Source organism: Dermochelys coriacea, chromosome 4 (genome assembly GCF_009764565.3).
Source record: "Dermochelys coriacea isolate rDerCor1 chromosome 4, rDerCor1.pri.v4, whole genome shotgun sequence".
In the NCBI taxonomy this organism is placed as follows: Eukaryota; Metazoa; Chordata; order Testudines; family Dermochelyidae; genus Dermochelys; species Dermochelys coriacea.
In genome coordinates, this window is record NC_050071.1 from 99,143,996 (window position 1) to 99,167,864 (window position 23,869).

Here is a 23,869-nt window from a genome sequence, read left to right on the forward strand (position 1 = left end):
CATACTGATCTGTCTCAGTGGGGCTCTGAGGAGGCATGGTGTGGGACATTGCGGACTGCGTGGCAAACTATGAGACATGAGAAGGGAGTTAGCCTGTGCACAATGGTATGGTGTGAGTCGATCAGGGTTATGAGGGAAGCCTTGGGGGAATTGGGGCTGTGAGGGTGCTGGGGTTGTGAGAAGTAGGGGTTATCATGTTTGAGGGAGTGAGCACAGATGTGGGTGGAGAAGGAAGTTGAACCACCAAGTAGTAACCATGGGGTTGAGCTGGGATGTGGGGATGGCAGGGAGGAATGGAACTGAACAGAATGATGACGGGTGGCAGGGGATGAATTTGGGGAATCCTGATGTGGGTGGAGTGGGCTTTCTTAATTGAGTCATGATAATGAGAGAGGGATTGTGCTTCCACTCTCACAAGACATAGGAAGTTGAAGCACAGTTTCCCTCTGGTTGCTTTTTCCCTTGTGCTCCTCTTGACTAGCATTCCTTTCCTTCCATGTTCTCCAGCCTCCAGCTGACTCTAAAAGCAGGTCTAAAGAGAAATGGCAGTATGACAAACCTCCTATGCAGCTCTTCTCTGGGCCATAGGAGTTTGGTCTGAGTAGATCACCTGTCTGATTCCAGTCTCTCACCTCAAGCAGAAATCCTTCTAATCCCCAACTCCTTCACTCTAGCTTCTAGGCCGGGGTGGGCAAACTTTTTGGCTGAGGGCCACATCGGGGTTCCAAAACTGTATGGAGGGCCAGTGTAGTGTATTAAATTGCTCCCCATAGGAATGTGCTACCTACAGTGTACTACTTACAGCTGCCAGTCCTGCTACTCTGAGTGGCATGGTAAGGGGGTGGGAAGCTGGGGGGTTGGATAAGGGGCAGGGGGTCCCAAGGGGCAGTTGGATAGGCGTGGGAGGCCTGTCAGTGGTCGGAGGTGTGGATAAGGGTCCGGACAGTCAGAGGACAGGAACCATGGGGGGTTGGATAGGGGGTGGGGTCCTGAGGGAGGGCAGTGAGGTCCTGGGACAGAGCAGTCAGGAAACAAGGAGCGGGGGGGGGTTGGATGGGTCGGGGATTCTGAGTGGGGCAGTCAGGGGGCAGGTAGTGGGAGGGGGTGGATAAGGGGTGGATAAGGGGCGGGGGCCAGGCTGTTTGGGGAGGCTCAGCCAGTGTATTGTAGTGTATTAAATTGCTCCCCATAGGAATGCGCTACTTACGGTGTACCACTTAGAGCTGCCAGTCCTGGTGCTCTGTAAGTAGCGCATTCCTATGGGGAGCAATTTAATACACTACACCTGGCAGCTCTCCTAGCCGCGCTGCCCAGCAGGAGCTCGCAGCCCCGCCGCCAAGAGCACTGGCAGCATGGTGAGCTGAGGCTGCAAGGGGAGGGGCCGGGGGGCTAGCCTCCCCGGCTGGGAGCTCACAGGCTGAGCAGGACAGTCCCGCAGGTCGGATGTGGCCCGCGGGCCATAGTTTGCCCACCTCTGCCCTCAGCACTCTTCCCCACAAGCAAAGATTAATTGCTAGCAGCCTAGCAAGGCTGCTGTTGGAAACACAGTACTTTCAAAGACAATTCTCTAATGCTTTGAGATATGAAAAGTGAAGTTTGTGTAACACAGAGACCTGACAGATCACTTTTATAGGATGGTGCTGTTTTGCTTGTTGCTGAATCGTTTATTTTCCCTTAGGTCAATCTCTGACCATTTTTCAAGCTTGATAGTGGTTTGGGAGGCAGTCAGACTCTCTTTTTTTAGGAAACAGTGTTTCATGAAATGAAATGAATTATGAAAAATGATTACTTTGACATTTTGCAAACATTTTCAGAGTTAAAATTTCAGAACAGTCTTTCTAGCTAGACTTCGCGGCAGCTATGCCCTTCCTTTTTTAAAAAAAATTGTTGGTTCCATCCAAGGTTTTAAAGAAGACAATGACAAGCCCTACGGGTCCTGATATACCCATCTCTCTTTGCGTGGATCCCAATTTCCCCTTTCCTTCATCCACACCTTTTGGGGAAGAATAGTCCTGTTATTAAAGCACAGAATTGTGAGCCAGGAGATCTATCTTCTCTTTCCAGTTATGCCAAAAACTTGTGTGTGTGATTTTTTGGAGCTTAGCTATCAAGGTAATGAGCAGAGCTGAGTGAATACTTTTTTCAATTTTGAGGGCGAAATGGGGGGGGGGGGAGCGATCTGTTTTGATTCAAAACAAAATGAATTTTTTCAGTTTTTTCATCCAATCTCAAAAACATTTTGAATAGACAGAAACATTTTGAGTCAGTTCCATATTATGATTTTTTGTTTCGTTTTTTCAGTTCATTTTGAATCAACCAAAACATTTTCAATCAACTCGAAACAAACACCACACACACACACAAAACAAGAAAATAGAGTTTTTCATTTAAATTAATCTGTTTTGGATGTTCTCAGATGATTTGTTTTAATTAGACAAATTTGAAATTGAACTGCCATTTAAAATAAAGTCAAAATGAAACATTTTAAAATTAAAATTTGAAATGAAACATTTCAACTCTTTCAAAAAAAATTGCAAATTGAAACTATTCAGAATAATTTTGGGCCCCCAAAATGCATTTTTGATGGAAAAAAATTGTGTCCAGCTCTACGTTAGACATAACTCAGCTATTGACACAAATATATTTTCATTGTCTGGTCTGTGGTAAGTGCACACAATAAAGAAACAGCAATAGTGATTGGCATTTGATATCTAAAACTTTCAGTTTTAATAAATTAAGGTGTTAGTAGCAGATAAAACAATGTCTTTTAAAAATATGGGCTCAAATTCTGTTCTTATTATTGGTGTAAATGAGTATATAACTGCATTGATGTTGATATGGTTACTCCAGATCTACATTGGGCGTAACTAAGGGAAGAATTTTTAACTGTATGATTTTTTACTTAACATACTTTTAAGGGCATAGTCCAGCCGTTAGCTTGATTTTCATGGCTTTTGTGTTGCTTGTAAATAAACATATCCCTTTCTCTAAATTAATAAAATCTGCAAGGGGTAATATTACTGTTATGTGGAAACCTTCAGTCTTGTTATTCTGTACATCCAGAAATAATCTTTAATCCATTTACAAGATACGTTGAATTATTTCATAAATATAGTACTGATAGTCTGAGGAGACTAGTGAAAAGTTTTGTATAAAAGGAATCTTATAATCATCTTAAATTACAAATAGCTTCTCTAGAGCCTAACGGTAATAAATGTAGAATTACCCAAATATGCTTAAAATACAAATTCTTGAAGTACAAATAGACACAAACATCTGCATCTCTTAAATTTTAGTGTAAAGGTGAATTGAAATGTATTTCAATTTATTTGGGCAAGGTTTGGATTCCAAGAGCGGTTTTAAAATGTTCTAATTTTATACTATACTCTATACTCATTTGGAATTTAAAAGAGCAATAACCCTGATTAAAATCAGTGCAAGGCATCTTGGATGAGTCATTACACAAAGTAAAACTATTTCCCCATGGTATTTCTTCCCCTCACCCCACCCCCTACTGTTCTTCTGATATTCTTGTTAACTGCTGGAATTAGCCTACCTTGCTTGTCACCATGAAAGGTTTTCCTCCTTTCCCCCCCCTGCTGCTGGTGATGGCTTATCTTAAGTGATCACTCTCCTTACAATGTATATGATAAACCCATTGTTTCATGTTCTCTGTGTGTGTGTATATAAATGTCTCCTCTGTTTTTTCCACCAAATGCATCCGATGAAGTGAGCTGTAGCTCACGTAAGCTTATGCTCTAATAAATTTGTTAGTCTCTAAGGTGCCACAAGTACTCCTTTTCTTTTTGCGAATACAGACTAACACGGCTGCTACTCTGAAACCTACAGGAAATAAAATGTTTCATGCTCCCACATGAGCTTGCTGCCGCTATTTACCACTGCTATTACTGAGTTTGCTGAACTGAAAGTCAGCACAGGACGTCTCTTGTGCTGCTTTTGTTGGGAGAAAGCTGCATGAGGAAATCAACTCCTCCTGAATTACCTCTTTTGCATAATCAATTTTTTGTGGGTTAGTTTCAAAAATATTTTCAATTTTTTTTTCTAAATTTAAAATATGTAGCCTTTTATTTTATTTAGGATAAATTTAGTAATGTTATCTTACACCGCCATGGGTTCGGCTCTGGTTGCTACAGTTTCAAGCTTAAGAGAGTAAAAATCACCTCTGCTACTTTTGTCAGATTTAGAGACTCTAGGAGTACATGCAAGGATAGTGACCACACATACACACAGGTGTTGGAAAAATATTTATAGTGGGGTTGCTGAAAGCCATTGAACAAAACTGTAAACCCTGTATATGATGGAAACCACTTCAAACCAGAGGGTGTGCCACACTCCTACTTCCAGCACCTATGCCCATACGTTCAGAAGTACATAGTCTAGTCTGTATTCCAAATTGTCCTGCTGGTTGAGAACCACTGCTCCAAAGCACTTGTAACCTCTCCCAGCTTGGTATCATCTGCAGATTTTATAAGTGTGCTCTCTATGCCATTACCTAAATCATTGATGAAGATTGTGACAAAGTTCCTCGTCTATCTTGGTGGGTCTTGTGCTTATTGGCGGATTTGCTCACCTTGGAGCTTCACAGCAGCCCTCAGTTTGGCTGTTTTCATGAACCCACAGTCTAGGTCAACTCTTCCTGTGTCTGACCAGGAGTTGAGAGGATTTGGGGGAACCTGGGCCCGCCCTCTACTCCGGGTTCCAGCCCAGGGCCCTGTGGAATGCAGCTGTTTACAGTGCCTCCTGGAACAACTGTGTAACAGCAACAATTCCCTGGGCTACTTCACCATGACCTCTTCCCAACACCTTCTTTATCCTCACCATAGGACCTTCCTCCTGGTGTCTGATAATGCTTGTACTCCTCAGTTGTCCAACAGTATGCGTTCTCACTCTCAGCTCCTTACATGCGCACCACAAACTGAAGTGAGCTCCTTTTTAAACCCAGGTGCCCTGATTAGCCTGCTTTAATTGATTCTAGCAGCTTCATGATTGGCTGCAGGTGTTCTAATCAGCCTGTCTGTCTTAATTGTCTCCGGAAGGTTCCTGATTGTTCTGGAACCTTCCCTGTTACCTTATCCAGGGAAAAGGGACCTACTTAACCTGGGGCTAATATATCTGCCTTCTATTACTCTCCTGTAGCCATCTGGCCCGACCCTGTCTCAAGATAATGAACAGAACCAGACCCAGGACCAATCCCTGCAGGACCCCATTCCATATGCACTTCCAGCTTGATTGTGAACCACTGATAACTACTCTCTGGGAACCGGTTTTCCAGCCAGTTATGCATCCACCTTATAGTAGCTCCATCTACGTTGTATTTCCTAAGTTTGTTTATGAGAAGATCATGCGAGACAGTATCAAAAGCCTTACTAAAGTAAAGATATACCATGTCTACTGCTTCCCCTCCATCCACGAAGCTTCTTACCCTGTCAAAGAAAGCTATTAGGTTGGTTTGAAATGCTTTGTTCTTGACAAATCCATGCTCATTGTTACTTATCACCTTATCTTCTAGATGTTCGCAAATTGATTTTTTAAGTATTTGCTCCAGTATCTGTCCGGGTACTGAAGTTAAGATGGGCTTTGCAGTGTATATAGGAGAGGCTGGGGTTACACTTTTCTCTGAGAAAAACTTGTACTCCATGTTGTACCATGGTCTTCCAGAGAAGTTTTCATTTCCAGCAACTGCACAGCCTTCTGTTTGAGGTCCAGTTTACAAGCATTTAACTCTTCTAAGATGTGAGTTGTCACAGGTGCAACCTATGTGTTTCCATAACCTGAACATCTAGAAATGCATCTACTGGCTTACCACTGACATCAAGTTAAAGTATGCAGTGACATAATACTTGACACCCATTTTCATTGATGCATTCATCAGCCATGTATGCACATTTTTTGAATATGGTGAGAGAGTTCTTCACTTTTTCAACTGCTGAGTTTTTCGCTGTTGCACCACATGCTTCTAACCACTCCGTTGAGTTTCTTGCAGAAAGATGGTGATCATTTGCCAGTCTTGTTCAGAACCAGTGTCCAACTTCAGGGTTAAGAAGTGACAATGCACTTAACACTGGTCTCCAGTTCATAGTTTCTGGTATCTCTTACGTAAAAAGAAAGTACGATGCGACAGCCATGTTTGTTCTTATAAACTGTGTGGTGTCTCCAGCATTCCAAATAACTTTATTAAGTACTAGAACTGGCTTTGACTATCACTGGCTTACAAGGCTTTCTGCATGTTGAGGTAGTCCAGTGGTTTGGTGTTTTGCAGCCTTTTCACATAGTTTGTCAGTATTGGCTTTGCTGAGTGTTCTGGCAAACCAAGCTTTCTAGTTTTACCAGTTGTAGCAGTGGGAAGCTTTCCTTCTTCATAAGCTTTTTTGCAAGAGGTGCACCAGTAGCCATCTTTTGTAACTTCAGTGAATGGGAAATGTTTGACTGACAAACTTCGGGAACTGCCTTTATGCTATGGAGACAGTGTTTCTTCAGTAGATAGCTGTATTTGTGCTTCAGGCTATTTGGATGTAGATACACCACTTGAACCTTCAGATGGCATGCTGGTATGTTCTTCATCTTGGTTGGTTTGACCACTGGAGGGGGACAATGGGGGAGTTAGGGGAGGTGTAGGGAAATCCCTGCATGTGCTGTTATTTGTCCCACTTCCCCTTGTGCTTCTGTGTGCCCCCATGCTCCTTCTCCTTTTTCTGCTTTTTATGGGTTGCTGGTGTTTGTCCCCACAACTCCTACCCCACAAGAACCAGCTTCACCTCCAAGCATCAGTTATGGTAAATCCATGTCTCCAGTGCATTCCCCTTCCCATACCCTACCCAACGTTTCAAGCTCTGCAAAGTCAAGCAGAATGTGCTGTATAAGTTACACTTAGGGCTTATCAACACTGACAGGGCTGCCCCGGTGCAACTGTGCTGCTGTAGTGCTTAGTGAAGACGCTATCTATGCTAACAGGCGAGCTTCTACCATCAGCGTAGGTACTCCACCTCCGAGAGATGGTAGCTAGGTCAACGGGAGAAGCCCTCCTATTGATATAGCAGTGTCTACACCAAGGATTAGCTCAATCTAACTGAGTCACTTAGGGATGTCAATTTTCCCCTGAATGATGTAGTTATACTGACATAAGTTTGTAGTGTAGACTAGGTTTGGGTTACAAATTAGGTCGATATAACTATGTTGCTCGGGGTGTTAAAAATCCATACCTCTGAGCGATGCAGTTAAACCGATCTACCCACCAGCTTTTTATTTTCAATGAAAACTGAGACTTGATAGAACAGCCTAGAAGTTTGCCGACTGCTCTCCCTAGGTCAGTTAGGGCTTGGTCTACATGGGGAAATGTACTGGCAGAATTTTACTGGTATAATTGTACTGCTGTAGTTATACTGGTAAACTTCCTGTGTGGAAACTCTTATTCTGAAATAAGAGTGGCTTTTTTTCATTTTAATTTATACCATGTCCAAAGCAATATAATCTAAATTGAAAAAAATGGCATTTTTATTCCAGAATAAGAGTGTACGCATGGGAGCTATATTCATATAGTTCTAGTGGTATAATTATGCTGGTAAAATTTACTGTGCAGACAAACCTAAGGATATTTTCTATCTCTTTGTCTTGTTACAAATAGCATAATGACTCATTTATTTTTCTGAGATTCTGTGGGAAAATATTTATTCTAAGGGCCAGATTTTCACTTTCACCAAGGATCTTTTATACTGAGCTGACAAAATGTAATTGATGCCCACTTTATGCTCCCTTACGCTACTGGAGAAGAGTAAAGAGGACTAAATGCAAACTGGGCCTTAAAATTTTGGCATAATTCATACCTACTGGAGACATTTTTCAAATTTGTTTCCGGAAAGTTGGAAATATCAATTTGCTCAGATGGAGAAAAGAAAATATTGAGATACAGAGAGGTGCTTTTGCTCCAGACAATTCAAACAGCCTCAGGGTAAATTTTTCAAAAGTGCCTAGGTTACTTAGGAGCCTAAGGGCTGGTCTGCATCGGGAACTTACATCAATATAGCTGCGTCTCTCAGGGGTGTGAAAAATCCACACTCCGGAAAGACGTAGCTTTACCGACCTGACCCCCTGCTGTAGACAGTGCTAGGTTGATGGAAGAATTCTTCCATTGGCCTAGCTACCGCCACTCAGGGAGGTGGATTACCTACGCCGGGGGTTCTCAAACTTCAGTGCACCGTGACCCCTTCTGACAACAAAAATTACTTCATGACCCTAGAAGGGGACATTGAAGTCTGAGCCAGCTTGAGCCCCACTGCCCTGGGTGGGGGGGCCTCAAGCCCTGCTGCCTTGGGTGCGGAGGGGTAGTAAAGCCGAAGGGAGCCTGTAACTTGAGCTCCAATGCCAAGCACTGAAGCCCTCGGGCTTCGGACCCAGACCCCAGCAAGTCTAAACCAGCCCTGGTGACCCCATTAAAAGGGGCTTGTGACCCAGTTTAGGGTCCCAATCCACAGTTTGAGAACCGCTGACCTACACCAATGGGAGAACCCCTCCTGTTGGCATCCTAATGTCTACATCAGTGGTTTTCAACCTGTGGTCTGTGAAGCCCTGGGGATCTGCAGACTGTGTATAAGATTTCCCAAGGGGTCTGCACCTCCATCTGAAATTTTTTAGGGTCCGCAAATGAAAAAAGGTTGAAAACCACTAGTTTACACCGAAGAGCTACAGTGGCACAGCTGCAGCGCTGCAGCTGTGTCACTGTAGTAGTTTAAGTATAGTCAATGGCACTTAAGCTCCTAAATTATTTAGGTAATGTGGCCAAGTGGCTAGTGCATTAGACTGGTGCTCAGGAGACCTGGGTTCTATTCCTGACTCTGCCACTGGCCTGCTAGATGATGTTGGGCAAGTCATTTAATCTCTCTGTGCCTCAGTTTTCCCATTTGTAAAATGCAGACAATGATACTGACCTTGTTTGTAAAACACTTTGAGATCTATTGGTGAAAAGCTCTATGTAAGAGCAAGGTATTCTTCTTTTCTTTTATTTTGAAAATGCTACCCATGATATGAGATAATGTCTGGTATTATTTCTTAAATCAGGCATGTGATGTATATATAGTTTCTATGAATTATTGCTGTAACAAAAGTCAGCAATACCTTGTCTTTGGAAGAGAAGAAACAGTTTTCCTAAATGAAGGTAAAGAATTGCAGACTTGAGGTTTAACTTGCATTAAATGAAGCTGACAGTATTAAATGAACTGACAGTAACAAGTTTAACTAAAACAACGAGCAGTCCTTGTGGCACCTTAGAGACTAACACATTTATTTGGGCATAAGCTTTCGTGGGTTAGAATCCACTTCATCAGATGCATGGAGTGAAAACACAGCTATAAATATATGAAAGGATGGGGGTTGCTTTACCAAGTGTGAGGTCAGTCTAAGGAGATAAATCAATTAATGGCAGAATACCAAAGGAGGAAAAATCTCTTTTGAAGTGGTAAGAGGGTGGCCCATTACAGACGGTTGACAAGAAGGTGTGAGTAACAGTAGGTAGAAATTAGTACTGGGGAAATTAAGTTTAGGTTAACCCAACCACTCCCATCTCTATTCAGGCCTAATCTGATGGTGTCCAGTTTGCTAATGTTGCACTTCATGAACAGTACCTTTGCCATTGCCCTTTTATGTTGGCCTTAGTAACTTCTATTGTTGAAATACTTCTTATATATTTATGGCTTTATGGAAAACATAGTGGTGAAAACAGCCTCACATACTGATAACTTAAAGCTTTGTATATAAGTTTTTATTGGAGTTCAGGGTAACAATACTACTAAATTTTCCGCTTTTCTCATGTCTTTTATTACCAGGTTTCATGTTTGTTGTAATTTAGCCAAACTTTAGCAACGTCTATACACTAGTAAGCTCAGTTAATTTCTGTTATATTCTCCTTCCACTTCCGTATGAATTGCTTAGTTTATAAGGCCCATAAGGTAAGCTTGACATCTTGGTTTCAGTTGTAGATATGGTTTAGTGCCTTGAGTTACATAAGAATTAAGGTTTCCCAACATAACACAGCAAAATTAAACAGAAGATCTTGATCTAGCTGTCAAAGCATACTGAAAGTAAAAGTTAAATATTCAGGTACTGACAAACAATTAACTTTCTGCAGAGTTACTGTATGATATGACTTAGTCTGGCACTCACAATTTTTTTTACTATTCAGTTTGCTTAAACAAAACAATAACAATTGGTTTATAAATTAGCTATTTATAATTCTCACAGAGTATTTTCTCTTTGCACCATTAAGATTTTGTAGAGAGGGGAAAAATTGTGCTTTTATAGGCAACCTCACTTGGATGTAGTTCTTGGTTTTTGTTTTTGTTTTTCTTGTAAGGTTTATGAGCCTAATTTTAGTTCAGTTTTAATGGGACAGCAAATTACAGACTGACAGTGTGGAGACTAACTTGAGTTTCCCTGTTGAAAAGATATCCTGTGTTCTGAAATACACCCTATTCAATTACTGAAAATGGTGAATGCAGTTGGTAGGACATAGGTATGTGAGTGACATTGACATGGATTGCATTTTCTTCCTCTTGCTACTGCTCCACAGAATGTGAACCCAACCAGTTTCATGCTGTTGCCAGCATGCATCCTCTGCAGTCAGTAACAAAGAACAGAAAATTAGGAAGGAAGACGTTGATGGAGATGGGGACTAACTTTTTTTTAACTCAGAGGTTTAGGAGAATAAGAAAATCCCAGCAAAATGGAGCTCAGAATCTGGAAATCTTTTCCAATTTCTGAAAAATGTCAGATGGTTAATGAAAACTGCTGTTGTTACGTCTTCCTATTTAAGGTACTTATGGGCCCCATTACCATTGTATGTCTCAGTCTTTAATGTATATTAAGGGACTTGCTTAAAGTCACACAGGAAGTCTGTGGCAGAGCAGTAAATTGAGCCCTAGTCTTCCAAACCCAAAACTGACAGGTTTCAGAGTAGCAGCCGTGTTAGTCTGTATTCGCAAAAAGAAAAGGAGTACTTGTGGCACCTTAGAGACTAACAAATTTATTAGAGCATAAGCTTTCGTGAGCTACAGCTCACTTCATCGGATGCTGAGCTGTAGCTCACGAAAGCTTATGCTCTAATAAATTTGTTAGTCTCTAAGGTGCCACAAGTACTCCTTTTCTTTAAACCCAAAACTGTTGTCTTAACATCCTTTTTTTGTTGGTGCAGGTTAATGGCTTCTATAATAAACTCTGGGAGGCAGTAATCCTTGGAGATAGTTACTAATCATCTATCAAGTCTTCTTAACTAGATGGTTTTCCTTTTCTTTTGTTGTTTGTTACTCTCTGATTTAGAAAGCAACGCTATAATAACTGATCACCATTATATGTTAAAGACACGGGGAAGGGATATGAATCCTCCTCCTATTTTCAAGCAGGTTCCTATTTTTAAATCAAGCCTTCTTTATGAGCCAGGGAGAAAAGGAGAAAATTAAATTAAATGGTTAGAAATACTATAGTAATTTAAGACAAATAAAAATTATTTAAATAAATATTAAATAAAATAATTTAGCCAGGTAGCATAAGGAAGGTTCACTTCTGTACTCCATACACTAGAATCTTGCCAATCTGGATTTTGCTACTCTGCAAAACCAACAATTCTCCCCAGAAAAATCAGATGTCTCATGTCACAAAGGTATGCAGATAACACTATAGTGGTGTCTTTTGTTATTAAGATTGCTTATGCTTACAAAATATACTACGGTATGTTTACTAGCAGATCATAAAATGTAAATAATTAAAACTAAACTACACTTGTCAAATAAATGAGCAAAGATCAAATTTACGAACCTAAAATCTGAAGTTAGGCTGTTAAATCCATGTTTAAGTACCTAAATAGAAGCAGCCTGATTTTCAGAGGTGCTGATCACCTACCTACAGCTACTATTAGTCTGTGGTTTCAGAGTAGCAGCCGTGTTAGTCTGTATTCGCAAAAAGAAAAGGAGTACTTGTGGCACCTTAGAGACTAACAAATTTATTTGAGCATAAGCTTTCGTGAGCTACAGCTCACTTCATCATAACGGAGGATTTGAGAAGTAAATAAAATAAATGGGACATAATCCATTAGTACACTATATGAAGCTATCATAGATGAAGCAAGACAAAGTGAAATAATAAACAAAAGCCAAAATGTAAAGAATGTAGAGAAATCAAAATACAGCAGAACCTCATTAATTCATATGGACTGGGAATCCATTACAGATTAGTTTGCAATAAACGAAAATCATAGAATCAGAATATAATTTAATCAAAATGTTTAAATCTAAGTACCTTAAACTAGGCATCTAAATAAAAGTGACCTGATTTTTAAGTGCTGAGCACCTGCAGTTCCCACAGACTAATAAGAAAAGGAGTACTTGTGGCACCTTAGAGACTAACAAATTTATGAAGTGAGCTGTAGCTCACGAAAGCTTATGCTCAAATAAATTTGTTAGTCTCTAAGGTGCCACAAGTACTCCTTTTCTTATTAGTCTGTGGGAACTGCAGGTGCTCAGCACTTAAAAATCAGGTCACTTTTATTTAGATGCCTAGTTTAAGGTACTTAGATTTAAACATTTTGATTAAATTATATTCTGATTCTATGATTTTCGTTTATTGCAAACTAATCTGTAATGGATTCCCAGTCCATATGAATTAATGAGGTTCTGCTGTATTTTGATTTCTCTACATTCTTTACATTTTGGCTTTTGTTTATTATTTCACTTTGTCTTGCTTCATCTATGATAGCTTCATATAGTGTACTAATGGATTATGTCCCATTTATTTTATTTACTTCTCAAATCCTCCGTTAAGCCAGTATAAAGTCTGTGAGACCCAAGAGGATTCCTATTCTCACATCATATTTGATGTAAAATAGATATAGGCTAATTACTTTGATATTGTGAATTTGCGTTTATTTGCTTATTTAATATTTTTGCTGGGGCCTGGATATATTGACGGCCATCAGTAAGTATATTGGAATAAGAGAGTTCTGTTCCTAAAATACAAAACACAGAGAACAGTTAAATATTTAAAGGATCGTGTAAATTGGTTTTGAGTGAATCTGGCTTTGGTGATGTGCAGATGAGCTTGTCAGAATGCACACGGCTACAACAACACTGCATTCAAAGGATAACACATTCTTCTGTTGCACCCTGATTGAATCATGAGATTGCTCTGGCCACCAACAAATGAGTATTGTTCCTGCAGCATTGTTTCAAGTGTACTTTGCTTTTCCAAACACGTATTACTGCCTCAGTAATATCTGGCTCAAAACTTCTATCTTTAATCTGTGTAATTTTGGTGTAAAACCCTTTCTGAATAACCTTGATAGGAACTAAACTGTAGCTAACAATAAACTGGTGAACAGTGGTTCATTATTGTCAGGCCTCAAGGTTTTGATTTCAGAGTAGCAGCCGTGTTAGTCTGTATTCGCAAAAAGAAAAGGAGTACTTGTTGGCACCTTAGAGACTAACAAATTTATGAGATTGGTCAATAAAAGAGAAATAAATATATAAATGTAAATTAGTTAATGTGCCAGTAGATGGTGCTCAAGAATATGCACCACTATTCCTAAGTTTTTCAGGAGCAAAGCAGCTTTTGTATACTGCAAATGGGATTCAGTGGCTGGGCTGAATGGGTGTGGATCTATACTAAGGCTAGCTGTTCCTTCTGCTTGCTGTTTTTTGGGCTTTAATCCAGCACTCCCTTTGGGCCATCTTATTTATTGCACAATAATTAAGGAATCAATTAACTATGTTTAGTTAATAAAGCTGCTGCATGAGTGTAAACCATCTTTATGCATGGTGTTTTATTCACCTGCATGCCCTGATCAAAAGGGTTTTTAAAGGGCTTGATATTGACTTGGTGCCATTAAGAACATTTGGAAAGCTGGGCTTTGATAATAGAGCCTGTAAGTAACCATCCTTGGACTAGATCTCCTTCCTGAACTAAGTGTTGTCAAATGATCTATGTCAGATTTATGTGGAAGATGAAAAAATTATACTCTGAAGTAATACAGTCTGATTCAGATTAAATCGTTTTGCCTGGCAAATTTAGCAGAGCCTCTATCATTGTTTCTCCCCGTTATCTTGTTAAGAATCTGGATAGCCTGTCTGCTTTATGAGGCAGTTTATTTTTTTGTTTGCCCTAATAGAAACGTGGCACAGAGTTAAGAAAACAAAGGCTGTCCGGCTGTCTATTATTTTGGTTGGGATTATTTTGGTTTTGGTAATCCGAAACAGGTTTATATGGCACTCCAGGAATGGGTTCAAGTTAAATTTTGGTTGACATTGGAGAGAGAAAAATGGCAAGCTTTGGAAAAGCAAATCCAGCTGGCTGCTTGGTCAATCAATTGCAGGAATTCAATTAAGGTTTCAGAATTTGTTTTTCAGTTTATATGAACACAGAGAAAATGAAATACACACTATTTTTATCATATAGAAATGTGTGTTTGAAGAGAGTTGTTTGAGGGGGAGTGAAGAGGGGGTGATAAATAAGGTGTATTGCATTTTTGATTGCAGAATTTATGCATCTATGCAGAGATGAAGAAAAAATAAGTTCTTAATCTTGTATGTGCTTGTATTTGAACCATAGGATTCAAAAAGATAAACTGTTTTGACAGAAGATGTTTTCTTGACAAAGGGCGTTTCTGGAAATATACAGATCTGGTGGCAGAAAGTCGTCTTATTCTTGCTTGCAAGGAGTCGAGATATGGCACACTCTCTGTCTTCATATGATGTTAATTCAGGTTGTCTGCCAGACCATTCTATTCTGCATAGGAAAAAATCTAATTAAAAAAAAGAAAAGAAAATTAAATGGGAAAAAAAGACTCACTGGGTCATCTTGTCCATGCTTCTGCTAAGTTCAGGGCAGCTCCTTACTGTATATTATTTTACGCTTTGTGTAAATGGAAGGGGTTTCTATTTATTTTTTTATGTGATCACTGGATTTAAGAAAAATCCTATGGTACGTGGTGATAATACAGTTTTATTAAGCTAAAATGCAAGATGCTCTGTCCTTAAGGACTGTGCCTCAGATGAGCAGTCAAGTATATGTGTTTGTGTTTGTATCTGTATCTAATATAAAATTCCTATTAATCCTATAACAATAATAATGCAAGGGACCATGAGTTAGACCTAATATTTGCTTGTATCTTTAAAACGGTTAGAATCTTGTTGTGAGTATTTTCTGGTCTCTACATTTTTGCTGGCAAGGAAGTGGAGTGGGAAATCTCAAGAAAACTGATAAGATGTGCTCTAGTTGAATGCTTAAACCCATGGTAGGATTTTAAATTTGTTTTAACTTAATAGCATTATATAAAGACAGATTAGTATGGATTTTCGTTAACAAGACTTATAAGAACATCACTAATACACAGATAGTATTGCTGCTATGCGGTTGATTATACGTTTAGCTCTAAATTTTCAAATGAAGTTATATGGCAAGGAGGCTGGCTGGGGTGTCTTCTAAACTGGACAGGAGTCGGGGAAGGAAATTCCTCAGTGAGGAAGCTAGCGATGGGAATGGAAGCTCAGCAGTGTTAGTTAAACTGGAAATGGGTCAATGCTCAGCAGGGAAGCTGGTTTAGGTGTTGAAGTGGGTTGTTGAGAAAGGGCCCTAGGAGCCAGAGTGGGAAGTAGAAGATGATCTTGACTGTTGCAAAGTAGGCACTTGGTAAGGGAGAGGCACTCAAATAAACTGCTTGCAACCATACTCCTTGCAACCATACTCCTTTCCTGCTCCCCGTGTTTCCCAAGCAGCACCTTCCCTGCTCTGAATTCTCCAGTCAGTAAATTTTCTTCGGGTTCTGTTGAGCTACTGCTTCCCTATCAGAAGCTTCTTATCTCCAGCTTCCATGTTCAGCCACTCCTAGTCTCAGTGTAGTATTTTCTAAATGGACAACCAACCTAATTCTCAATTACTGAGGGACAATCTCCACTCATTGATATATTTTTCTTTCCACAAGCAAATCTCTGTACAACTTTTAATGAATGACATACCCGAGTATTCGGATTCTAAAATCTAAATTGTATTGTTAAATCTATTCAGCTAAATTTGGGTTATTGCTGATTATGTATCATATGACTTTTAAAAACTAACTTTATATTTGTGGATGTTCTAAGTACTATACCCAGATGTGCAGATACTCTTTTCCGAGACTATTATTATATAATTTTTTTAACAATAGCTTTCCTTGTCACTCCTGCCAGACTTTCTCTTCTCCTCCAGTAAAAGTGACATTGGCTGTAGCAGCAACACCAGCACCCCTGATTCCTCATCACAGTTTCCCCAAACTTTGCACGTGTTTTCAGGATCTGGTTCCCCTCCCAAGAAGAAAGACTAAGCATTGACCAAAAAAAATAAAAAATAAAAAAAAAACATGCTTAGATAATCATGTAACATGTATGCTGAAGATGGCACAGTGAAGGTTGACATAGCAGGAAGGAAATCTTCCAGCATGTTGGCCTGATTCTGATCTTAGTTATACCAGCCTAAATCTAGATGTCACTGGAATTACTCTGGATTTGTACCAGTGTAACTGAGACCAGAATTGCAGGTTCTGTATGTAAAGGGTGAGTGTGGTATGGGGAGACCTAGAATTAAGATTGACGTCAGAACCTTTTCATGAGTGTTGACTTTTTAGCACTGAAATTTGCAACTTTAAAAAGTTATAGTAAATTAATTTTTGTAGAGAAATAAATTTTTAATTTAATTGTACATTAATAGTAAGTTTAGAGAATTATTTTTAGCATTTAGTTAAATGCTGTTGTATCCTCTATCTTTACTATGAAGCCGTTCAGGCTTTTGGTTATGACTGAAGTTACATAGCATCTGGGATGATAAGCTCAAACCCTGATAAGTTTGTCATATTATAGCATATTTACTAGATATCTCTGCAGAAAACAAAATCTGCTTTATGAAAATGTTGGTGGGTTGGTTTTTTTTTGGTCTCTGTCCAAGTTTAGAACTTGCAACCTCAGATACTGCATAACTGCAACCCTAATCACAGGTACCCATAGATGCATGGGTTTCCAGTGTACTTATTTACCCCATTCAGAAATTATTTTAACCCTCCCCCTGCCCAAACTATTACAACAAAACACTGTATTAAAGAAAAACTCACCACCAAGGAAGTGCCATCCAAAAAAATATTCTTGGCCTGCCTGATTGTTCTCTAGTGTTGGACCTGTTGTTCAAGCCATTCGCTACTGTCCAGTGTCAAAGGCTGGGCCTTATTCTGCTAATTCTTACTCAAGTGAGTATTCCTCACTCATGCATATCAAAGTCTGTGACTGCTCTCCTGGGTAAGTGTTACTTGAGTGAGAACTGCAGGATCAAACCTGTATTTTATAACATGATTAAATGTTTACCCCAGTATATTGCTCTAAAAATGGGAAATCTTGTTGATATTTTGCTTTCTTCCTTACTAAAGTATGCACTGGGAATAAAAAACTTGCTGACAGTAGGGTTTTTTTAAGTATTTGTTCTAATTAGTTTTACAAAATAACCTGACCCTCTACTGAAACATTCTACAGCTTTCAACAGTTATGAAAACTGAGCAGCATTATGTTGCGACATTTTATTAGTCATGCTTAACAGCTCTTTAGGAATTTTTATAATGTGGTGTTTTTTCTTTTGTGTTTTTCTTTGTTTTTAATTTCTTAAATGATCCCTCTTTTCAGATTTCAAATTATAATCCTTTTCCTGATCCATTGCTGAAGCCCTGTGATCCATGTCAGAAGTACTTCCAGGTCAGATGCCCTTTCACATATTTCCATAAGCAGAATCTTTAAAAATCTTTCTCTTCTTACCAGGCCCATATTTGTTTTAATTTTGCATTCATGAGTGGAACAAGCAAACACTTTCCTTTCTTTCTTTTTTTTTTTTAAACTGATCCTTTCTTAAGTAAATACTTGCTTTAGGAAAGGTTTTTAAAAGCTGAATAAAGTACAGTCACAAATAAATATGTTATGTTATGTTTGAATACTAATGTTCTTGTGTTTGTAGTCAAAAAAAGCCCTGCACTATATAAGGTTTGTGACATGGCTTTTGAAAAATATCAGTAAGGGCTATTTGGTTAATATTGTTATTTGTATTACAGTAGTGCCTCACCCAGGATCGTGACCTCATTGTGTCTGACACTGTACAGATGGGGAATAGTCCTGGCCCAAACATGGAACAGTGTCTGGTTAAAAGATCGGAAACAAAGTGTAGGAATAAATAGTCCATTTTCACAATTGAAAGAGGTGAACAGTGGGGTCCCCAAGGATCTGTACTGGGATCTGTGCTGTTCAACATATTCATTAATGATCTGGGAAAAGGAGTGAACAATGAAGAGGCAAGGTTTGCAGATGATGCAAAATTATTGGAGATAGTTAAGTTCAAAGCTGACTGCAGTGAGTTACGGGGGATGTCCCAAAACGGAGTGACTGGGCACCAACATGGCAGATGAAATTCTACATTGATAAGTGCAAAATAATGCACACTGGAAAAAATAATCCAAGTTACACACACATATAATGGGGGGATCTGTATTAGCTGTTACCGCTCAAGAAAAAGATCTTAGACCACGGACAGTTCTCTCAACACTTCAGCACAATAAGCAGCAATGGTCAAAAATGCTAACAAAATAATAGGAACTATTAGGAAAGGAATAGAAAATATGACAAGTCATAATGCCTCTATATAAATCCATGGTACACCCACACCTTGAATACTGTGTCCAGGTCTGGTTGCCCCACCTCAAAAAGGTTATAGTGGAACTGGAAAAAGTTCAGAAAAGGGCAACAAAAATTATCAAGGTTATGGAACGACTTCCATGTGAGGAGAGACTAAAAAGATTAGGGCTGTTCATCTTTGAAAGGAGAGGACTAAGGAGATCAATTATAGAAGTCTATAAAATCATGAATGGTGTGGACAAAGTGAATAGAGAAGTGTTATTTACCCTTTCCCACAATACAAAAGCTAGCGTCACCCGATTAAATTAGGATTAGTACAAACAGAAGTATTTTTTCACACAACGTGCAGTTAACCTGTAGGATTCGTTGTCATGAAATGTTGTAATAGCCAAAAATATAACTCAGTTCATAAAGGAATGAGCTATATTCATGAAGGATAGGTCCACCAATGGCTATTAGCCAAGATGGTCAGGGACACAAACTCATGCTTGGGGAGACCCTAGACCTCTGACTGCCAGAATCTGGGAGGGGAAGACATGGTTGGATCACTCTAACTGCCTTGTTCTGTTACACTCCCTCTGAAACTCTGGTACTGGCCATTGGTTGACCCAGTATGTCAATTTTTTATGTTTTTTTGATGAGATACGACAGGTCTGTATTCGATACAATGGACGTAGGGGAGAAAAAGGATTAATTTAAAAAAAAATAAGATAAGTAAACAGGAGTTAAGGAATCTAGCTGAACACCTGTCTATATAGTATTCTGTTTCAGTACCCAAAATTACTTTCTTTGAAGCGATATACTAGCCATCATCCCTGGTGAATGATTATAGGTTGTGCAAGTATATGATTCCTGTAGTTATGGTTGCTCAGTGCTTCCCATTATAAAACACCATTTTCACTTACTTTTAATTTTGCCAAATTTTAACCATTTGGGCTGAAATTTTCCATGTTGGTTGTCTATCTCAGGCTGACATTCTCTCTATTTATAATTATTTCAGCAAAAATGGTTACACCATTTCCCAGAAGAAGGTTAGGGAAAAATTATTTTGTTTTGCCTATGTTTAAAAAAATTAGCATTTAGTTTAGAAACTGTATTTCCTCCATGCTTTGGAGCATGGACTTGAAATTTAGCAGGGGGTTCACCCTGGTGTCAAGATGTGTCTTTGGCCATCCCTGTGAAAATCCGCTCAAATTTGGCCAAGTTTTCCTCCTCTCAAAAAATCTAAGTTGCACATGCTTAGTCGAGACATATTAGAGTTTGGCAGCTCTATTCTCTGAAGATTCTATCTGCACATAAGCATGCTTTAACCCAAAGCTTCAAGGTCAGAGAAGGACTTTCCCTGCAATTGCTATCTCTGCAACCAGGTGACACTGGGGTGCCAGGCAGCATGGAACCACAGGAACTGGTAGGAGGGAGACTGTCTTTCCTGTGCTCTTAGTTGTTCCCTGCTGGTGCCCTGGCAGCATGGTAGCAACGTGAAAGCACCTGACTGAAATGCCGAGGGATGAGAATTTGTACTTAGAGGGTTCATGAAGAGGGACGTCTGGGCCTGGGGCAGGGGATGGGATTAGGGTGGGAGGCTAGGACCTGGGACTAAGGTGAGGGAACTGGGATGAGGAGCTAGAGTGGGGAGGCTGGGAAGCTGTGGCAGGGTTTGCGGGAGAGGGAGAGAGATGTGGATCCAGGAGATCCACAGGAAATGGAACAATGGCAAAGGCAAGACAATCTCAGGTGTACACATTCAAAGCATCTAAGCTAACAATGACTGGGCCTGGGATCAAAGCATATCTAAAACCTCAAAGACCCTGGAAGGGGGTATGAGTGAGCTAGGGGAGACCACCAAAGTTGTATCAGTGAAAGGCTGGCAGGGGATGACACAGAGAGAGGCAGATGCTGTGACCGGGGCAATGTTCTTCTCTTAGCCACAGATAGAGTTAATGGAGCTGAGGGAAACTTACAAAGGTGTAAGTAATACCCATGCATATAGGCTGTTTATTATTTTCATGGTTTGCTCTACGTGCTTTGTGCCTTTGAGAAAAGACTAAAGAATGCTTGGTTTTGAAGATGCTTGTTCTGTGTCACTGCAAATGTGTGCTGTGACTGGCTCCCTAAGGGAAACTCTTACCGGTGCCAATACCGAGTTGGACCTGTGTTAATATGGTTGGGGATCAGTCCAGAGATCCAGTTTTGGAGAGTGGAACCGCTTGTCTGTAGATCCCTTGCCTCATTTGTTGCATAACTGGGGGGATGTAGTGAATGAGGCAGGGGACTGCAGGAAGAGAGAGGATGCTCTCATGGTTAAGGAAGTTGAATGCTACCCTGGAGAACTGGATTCTATCCCTGCCTCTCCCACAGAGCTCCTACATGATGCTGGGCACATCACTTAAACCAGACTTGTCACAGATGACTACTAGCTGTGTGCTCCTCATTTTCTGGGTGCCCGACTTGAGATCTTGTGGTCTGATTTTCACCAGAGCTGAGTACTCTCAGTTGCATCGGAAGTCAATGAGAGCTCTTCTCTGAACACAAAAGTGATATAAAATGCTAAGTTCTCTGAAAAATCAGGTCATGGGCATCTCAGATTGGGCAACACTGTTGACATTAAAGTCTCTGTGCCCCAGCTGCCCATTTATTAAATAGGGCTAATAATACCATATATTCTCACAGGGATGCCGTGAAGGTAAATAAGCTAACGTTTGTGGAACACTCGGATAGCTGAACCTGCCCCCATTGAAGTCAATGGCAAAACTCCTACCCATTTCAGTGGTGGAGGATTGGGTCTTTAATAGGGCAGTATAGGACTGAGTTCAGGATCAAAGCTCAAGAGGGCTAAATTAATCATTATAGCGTCTGATTAAAAAACGTCTGCCGTCCATTCCAGAGGGCTTTCAGAACACTATGGAAATTGCAGAAGGCTAGGTTTCTAGTGGCTTTCACATCTCCCCATTGACATCAAAGGAAGTCTTTCCACTGACCGTAGTGGGAGCTGGATCAGGCCCACAATGCTGAAGTTAACCCAGACTGTATGAATGACAAAGTTGGGACCGTATTAAGGCTGACATTGGCATGAACCAGTATTGCTTGCAAATAATTATTTGAGTATGCCTTATAATTTATTTTCTTATCTGTATTATCTTTGTTCTCCACTTTACCTCTACTGCTTCATTGCTTTCTTTGTTCTAGTGAATTATTTAAAAATGACCAACAGGATTTGGCAGCAAGGGGTAAATTCTGTCTCTCTCTATAGGTAGGTCTACACTTACGGCGGCATGTACAGTGCAGGAACTGCGTGTCTCATGAGATGGGTATAAATAGTAGTGTAGATGGTTGGTGAGGCACTGCTTAGGTGAGTGGAGTACAGATAAGCCAGAACCCTAGGGGATATACACTACGTGGCTCTCCATATGCCCAAGCAGTGTCTCCCTTGTAACGGTGTGGTGTCTCGCTGTCACAGCTTTTCCTTGTTTCAGGGAAGCTCCCCACCGCCAGAGTCTTTCCCTGCTTCTTCCCGCTGCCGGAGCCATTCACTGCTGTGTGTAGCTACACGCTGCAGGTGAAGCTAAGGCTTTAGCAGGTACAGTTCCATAACATAACACAAGGGAGCATAGGAAGCATGGGTGGAGTAAAGGGGGAGCACACACTGTGTGGCACAGCATTCTGACGTGTGGGGACTCCCTGTGTGACATTGCACAAGTAGTGGTGGGAGCATTGGCAGTTAATCCATTATGTGGGGCTCTTTCAAGTCTCCAGCTTCTTAGGGCACATAAGACTGTAAAAGCCTCTGCAGAGCAGCTCTGACTTTCTGGGACTTTAAGGAGGGACGGTTTCTTTCCCGTCCACTCACAGGCTGGGTGCTAGAGGGAAGATTTGACCCTTATGGATTAGCAGGTCCAGTGGAACAGTTGACTCCCACAAATCCTGGCCTATGCACTTGGATCACTTTTATGCTATGTATGCTAAAGAGCAGTGCTCCTTTATGGTCTTTCTGGAAGTACAGGGTTCAGGTTAATTCATGGAAATCTATGGTTTAATATTTTATTTTCTTTAAGTCTCATGATTTCAATTAAATTTAATCATGAATATTAAACACATTTATTTTTCTTCATTATTTGAATCCTTCATGTTCCCCTTTTTATTTTCAATGATGTACTGTGTGTCCTATTATAACATGCCTAATCTAGGTGCATTAGAAAGTAAATGTGCTATAATGACAAGGCATCTTTATAATTACTGGCTTCTGCAATGGCAATGGAATCAGTTTTACCATACTGAAATACTTCTGTAACTCTGAAACCAGATTCTTGGAGCAGCTGGTGGTTGTATATTATGATTAATATTTATTATATGTATTACCGTAATGCCTAGGAGCACTAGTCATGTTGATGATCACTTTTCTGACAGGAAAATTGTACATTCATTTTACATCCTGATACCTCAGTGATACCTCAGGGTCCTATTCAAAAAAACAACATCCACATCACTGTGGGTGGAGGCTGTTCCTCTCCTTTATGTAAATTCTGGGATATTATTTTTCTGACAATAAAATAGAGTAAGGGAATAAAACTCCTGGGGGAGAGAGAGAGAGAAATGGAGACTGCAAGTGGTTCTAGTCCCAGAAGTGAAACTTCATGTTTATGAGGTTGGCAGGCAGAAAGGTGAAATGTGTTCATGTAAAGCAGGGGTGAGCAAACTACAGTCCAGGGGCTGCATCCGGCCCTTCAGATGTTTTAATCTGCCCCTCGAGCTCCAGCTGGGGAGCAGAGTCCAGGGTTTTCCTTGCTCCAGCCAGGGATTGAGGTTGGGGGCTTGCCCCGCTCTGCGTTTGCCATGGCACCATGCTGCTCCCAGAAGCAGTTGTGTGTCCCCCCCCACCCGCTCCTATGTGTAAAGCTCTGCATGCTTCCCCTGCCCCAAGCACCACCCCTGCAGCTTCCATTGTCCAGGAACTACAGCCAATGGGAGCTGCAGGGGCGGCTCCTGCAGGAGCTGGAGGGGACATGCCGCTGCTTCCGGCAGCTGCTTGAGGTAAGTGCTCGCCCGGAGCCTGCACCTCTGCCCCATCCCTGATTCCCCTCCCGCCCTCTGAACCCCTCGGTCCCAGCATGGAGCATGCTCCTGCACCCCACACCCCAAAGCCTGCACCCCAATCCCCAATTTTGTGAGTATTCATGGCCCGC

General features: G+C 40.6%; 1 protein-coding gene and 1 long non-coding RNA gene across 2 annotated transcripts in view; both read left to right on the forward strand.

Annotated features, from left to right (window-relative positions):
- Positions 1-23,869, forward strand: part of APBB2 (amyloid beta precursor protein binding family B member 2) — a 343,888-nt gene that overhangs the window by 144,272 nt on the left and 175,747 nt on the right. The gene's annotated exons all lie outside the window — the stretch shown is intronic.
- LOC122460061 lies at positions 1,166-22,245 on the forward strand. The gene is made up of 3 exons (XR_006281119.1): positions 1,166-1,242; positions 14,022-14,028; positions 22,233-22,245. It is a non-coding gene; the product is annotated as an uncharacterized LOC122460061 (long non-coding RNA).